This window comes from Hyperoodon ampullatus (genome assembly GCF_949752795.1).
Source record: "Hyperoodon ampullatus genome assembly, chromosome: 19".
In the NCBI taxonomy this organism is placed as follows: Eukaryota; Metazoa; Chordata; class Mammalia; order Artiodactyla; family Ziphiidae; genus Hyperoodon; species Hyperoodon ampullatus.
In genome coordinates this window covers 58,501,771-58,507,770 of record NC_136932.1, presented here as the reverse complement: position 1 = coordinate 58,507,770, position 6,000 = coordinate 58,501,771, and positions in this window count along the sequence as shown.

The window sequence follows — 6,000 nt, the reverse complement described above, 5'->3', positions numbered from 1 at the left end:
CTGCTCTTATGTCCTTTAACCATTTGCCCAGTGAAAATTAACCAGTTCTAGGGCGGGAGAGAGGTTGTCAGACTGGTTTTTTGAGACGATAGTGACCAGGCTATGAGGATCATTTAAGGAAAGATTGAAGGAAATGGGGATGTTCATCTTGGAAAAGAAACGCATGGGGGATGTGATAGCTTTCTTCAGTTGTGCTACAGGACAAACTAGGACCTGCGTGGGGCGGATGGCATAGGCAATTTTGCTGTAATGGAAGAAAGCATCTTTCAAGGAACTATAAAGTAGAGGTTAAGAGCTCAGATTCTGAGGTTACAGCAGGTCTGCATTCATACCCGGATTCTCACTATGGCCGTGGGTCCTTAGGTTATTTGGTCTTTTTAAAACTTAACGGCCTTACTTGTAAAATACGAATCATAACAGTAAATGAGAATATGCATGTAAGTAATTTTCACAGTGTAAACATTTAGTAAACATTACTCTTTATTGCTAATGTCCAGAGCAGGTATAATTATCCCCACTTCATGGATGACGAAGCTGAAGTCCTGCGAAGTTAAATGACTTTGTCATTCAACATTTTATTTACTGTGCTCTCTTGTGGGCCAGACATTGTTCAACCTACTGGGCCTACAGCACAGAGAAAGTCAGAGAAGATCAGTTCAGTTATGGAGTGTGTCCTTTCTACTGAGGAACTCAGGAGAAAAGCAAGTAACAGACACATAAATAAGGGAATTTGAGATAACAGTACAGTGTGATTGAAAGTCAAGATGAAGGGAGGTAAAGTAAGGTCTTTCTGAGGATGTGACATTTGAGCCTAGTCCTGAGTGCTGATAAGGAGCAAACTACACAATGACAATTCCAAGTCATGCCAAGACCCCTAGGCAAGAAAGAGCTACTTACCACTGAAGAACAAAAAGGAGGCCATCTCTCCCTAGCCTTGTGAGCAGGGAGAAAAGTGGTAGGAAATGGGTCAGAGCAGGTATACTGGGGCCAGATAATACAGAGCCTTATAAGCCATGTCCAAGGGTTTGTATTTTATTCTGAAAATAATACGAAGCATACAGGTGATATCTGATTCACATTTTTAAAAAGATATTGGTTATGGTGTGGAAAAGGGAAGGGAGCAAAAAAGAAAATAGAACAGTTAGGAGGCAGTTGCTGTAGTGCAGGTGAGTGATGAGGGTCACCTTGAGAGAGTAACTGCTTAACTGTTGTCACAGGGCCAGAAAATTAGAAACCAAAAAAAGAAAAAGAAAAAAAAAGTATCTTCTGACTTTTCTACTTTTTTTTTGTTTTTGGTGTGTTAGTTTCTGCTTTATAACAAAGTGAATCAGTTATACATATACATATATCCCCATATCTCCTCCCTCTTGCGTCTCCCTCCCACCCTCCCTATCCCAGCCCTCTAGGTGGACCCAGCACCGAGCTGATCTCCCTGTGCTGTGCGGCTGCTTCCCACTAGCTATCTGTTTTACGCTTGGTAGCGTATATATGTCCATGCCACTCTCTCACTTTGTCCCAGCTTACCCTTCCCCCTCCCCGTGTCCTCATGACTTTTCTACTTTGACACGAAAATTTCAAGGTTCTCTGATTCTACAGACTTATTCCTATGTTATGAGAATGTTTGAAAATTTTTTTCATCTGTATCTACCTTAGTTCTTATACCAGATTGTCATCTCTTTCAGGACAAGACCTGTCATATTTTAAATTCCTTACAGCATAGGCTCAGACCCTGTGCAAATGTTAATGTCACTGAAACCAACAAAACATTCCCTTTGACTATTCTTTTTTTCCAGGCAACCCTTCCATGTAGCAAGAGGTAGCAGCATAAATATGTCACTAATAGTGTCTTTGTTTTGTACTTTTATTTTGTTGTGTAATTGCAAATGAAATTACTCTTTTCCAAGGTACGGTAATCTCGATAGCAATAGAGCAGTGTTGGCTGCAGTTCTTGTGAGTCTGAGTGTGCTTGTGATGTTGCATAAATCATTATGGTAACTAATGCTAAGTAATGGGTTCTACCATGAATGGAATGGGAGCAACTCAGGCAAGGCTAGTACAACCCTGTCCTGCAAGTAGAGATGTTGATTACAAACTTAAAACATCAGGGGCTGGACTGACGTTTCAGACTCAGCATCTTTTATTTGTAATATCATTTTTAGCAGTAAATAATTGAACCTTGTGAACTCTTTTTAGTTAGCTATGATCATGTTCAATTTTACATAGTAGGTAAAATACGTTGTTATTTTTCATACAAACCATTTTGGGGGGTGGAGGTGAGTGAAATGGGTGAAGGTGGGAAAAGAAGGAAAAATGGAAAAAAACACTGATGGTCACAATGTTTTCTTATCTGATTATTGGTTTTCAGGCTTTCTGACTTAAGGATTATAAAGACGTATTGTTTTTAAAATTTGGTTTGTGGGAGTTCCCTGGTGGTCCAGTGGTTAGGACTCAGTGCTTCCACTGCAGGTGGCATGGGTTCTATCCCCGATCTTGGAACTAAGATCTTGCAAGCTGCACGGCGTGGCCAAAAGTAAAAAATTTTGGTTTATAATTACATTTTTTAGTATTTTTAATGCATAAGTTAAGGACATTGCACTGTAAATCTTAATATGTTAGCCACTGAGCTGTATTTCTTAGCTGGCTGCCTAATAAAGCCATTTAGATCCATTTGGCAATTTGAAGTACCTAACAATTATTCCAACAGTACTAACAACTGTTTATTTGGTAGGTATTTATTGCAGTACCTTCCTTCTACCTAAAAGAGGAAGAGTAATACATTTGAGTAAATAGTAAGAACAAATGAATTGTAGTTTGCCTGAGAATAGACTGGATAATCACTGTTTTCCAATTAGTACACAATAATGGCATGAAGTTGCTGCAGTAAGTCTTGATATCCTAGTTTTTTTATTTCCGTGCAGCTTCCTTTATTTTTTTGATATAAAAACAAAAAAGTAGTTGTTTATATTAAATTATCATCATGTAGAATCCACTTTAAAAATGTGGAAATATTTGCAGATTTAATTTTTATTGGAGTGTAGTTGATTTACAATGTGTTAGTTTCAGGTGTACAGCAAAGTGAATCTGTTATACATACACATATACATATGTCCACTCTTTTTTTGATTCTTTTCCCATATAGCCTGGCAGCTTCCTTTAAACCACATGTTTGAGAGGCTACTCCATTTAAAAGATCTTGAATAAGTTTATGTGACTGACAGATAAGGTGAAATGAAAACAGAAATTATTCATCAGTAGAAGGCATTTATTTTTTTCAAGTAACATTTATCAAGATCAGGGCCAGCTTCATCGGTATGTGACCTGTGCAGTCAGTCACACAGGCCTTGCTCACTTAGTTGGACCCTGTACTTGGTTTAATGCTCTGCTGTCACTTTCTTGAAATTGTTAATAATTTTTTTTTTTAACAAGGGGCTTCGCATTTTCATTTTGTACTGCCCTCTTCCCGCAATTGATTATATCCCAAATGAACTGACTGACATTCTGGCATAATTCAGGCTAGGCTATAGTCAGCCTACCTAGAATAAGCAGAAGTTAAAGATAAGAGATAAGGCAAAAGGCAAATTCAGATCTCCTGAGAACAGTCAGGTTGTATGAAATACGATCAAGCAAAAATTCCTATTTCTTACATGACTCCTAAGACTCTAAGTACTCTAGACCCTGCCTACTTCTTTCTAACTTCATCTCCTCTCTCTCCCCATTCATCATGCTCCAGTGACACTTTTTTTGTTCTGTAAACATCCCAAATTTTTTGCTGCCTTGAGACGTTCTCTGCCTGGAATACTTGGTCCCTCAGTTTTTTTCCCTCAGTTTTTCTCCTGGCTGACCTATTATTTGGATCTTAGATGGAACTCTAGTACCCAATCTAAATTAGCTCTCCTTTGTCCAGTCGCATATGATCATATCACCTTTCAGTATCTGAAATCTAGTTCATGTTGTTTCCGTTTTTGTTATTTTTCTCCCAGCGCTAGCATGTAGATGCCATAAAAGCAGAGGCCTTGGCTTTTTGGGCATAATATCATAAGCATTTAGCACAGTGCGTGCACATGATTGTACTGAGCCAGTGATTGGCAAGCAGAAGGCAGTCAGGTAGTCTAAGGAGACTTGTGAGAGCAGTGAGTGAGCTGTTGGTCTGATGAAGAGCTTTCAAGAAGCCCAGAAAAAAAAAAAAAAAAAAGAAGAAGCCCAGGACTCCTTCTTTGAAGCAGTTTTCTGTTGTTTCCCACTGGGTTGTGCTGTGGGTTACAAGCAGATGCTATTCATACACCTCCAGGACAAATGAGTAGCATTCCTGACCTGCTTAGATTCTTGAAAATCTAAGCAAAAAATGTACCACCAGGGGGAATATTGCCTTTGAGTACAGAATCAAGGAGATAGTAAAATAACGCTTTGACCGATTTTTTATATCTTTATTTCCTGAAACTTTCATGACATTTTAAAAGATCAGTTAAAGTCTAGCACAGGGAAGGGAGGCATTCCTGATTTTTGCCCATGTTCTTAAACAACCCTAGGATTATATAAATAGCTAATGCTGTCTTGAAGAATTTCTGCTGTCATAAGGTGTACAAGTTGTCACAGTTCCTAAACATTGTCAATTTCTTATATGTGTGTTTCTTCAAGTATAATACTGAATCTATAGGTCTAACTTTACAATAAGCGATATTGACATTTTTAATATTAGTTCCAGTGAATTTATAAATAGGAGGCATTTCTAATTTGTCAGTCACAGAATCCAGACAGATAACTTATTGGGTAGCCCTCCTTCTCCCTTAAAATGACCTTAATGTAAAATTTCACTGTTTCCTAAGAAAAAGCCTCCTTGTTCTCCTTTTTTCCTTTTTTTTCCCCTTTCTAATGACATAAGCATAAGCTGTCACACTCAGTGATGAACTAAAGATCCCCAGTCACTTGAGTGAAATAATCTGGTGAGTCTTCAAAGACATTTAGATGTATATGACTCGATAGCTTCTGACAAAGCACCTTTCTCATGTGCTTTTTAAGATGATTATGGGAATGATGATGATGATGATGATGATGATGATGGAGGAGGTGGAAGAGGAGGGAGAAGGGAGAGACTGTTTGGGTTTAGTATTAAGCCAATAAATCTCTCCTCCATTGTTACAACGCCTGTCCTTTGTCTCTTCTGTTTACCATTTCACCTTAGAGGAACAACTAAAAGACACTAGAGTTCCTAAAAGACACTAGAGTTCCTTGGCAACATAGCTTGTTAAGAACTTTGAAGTAGATATAAAAATACTTTGTCAAGGGAGGATGAGAATTAGGTTCTTGCTTATAAAGCTCTTATGAGTCTATTCTAGAGTTATTATTTTAATCTTTGTAAAGATAACTCAGTAAGTCTTCTAATTAATTAATTGTCTATAAGCTGTGAGTATGTGTATATGTACTGAAGTGTTAAATAAGATGCACTTGGATATAAACGAACATATTGCAGTTACACAATTTTCAACTAAAATCTAATATATGAATTGAGCCTGTTTTTCCTTCAACTAGTTTACTAGTAACACTAAAAAATAAAGACATTAAGTCATGTGATAGAACTTGGGGTGAAAGAGATTGTTTTCTAGAAGATTTTACTAAGCTTTCCCAAAACAGTTTTTATCCTTTACAAAATAATAAGTGTTTTAAAAGGCATTAAGTTAATAGAAAAAATATCAAAATGCTTAGGAATTAAATAAATAAGAAATGTGCAAGACCCATATGAAGACACTTTAAAACACTGCAGAAGGTCACAAAAGAAGACTTGAACAAAAGGAAAGATATACCAAGTACTGTGACAGGAAAAATAAAAAAGGTAGATACCAGAGCTTCCTCAATCAATTTGTAAATTTAACGTGATTCCCAACAATTAGCTTTTTTAAAAAAAAAAAAAAAAAAAACAAGGAGATTTAGATGTTAATGTGTAAAAATAACCAAAAATAGCCAGGGAAACTTGGCTGAAAAAAGAGCAGTGAGGGGGGTTTTGTC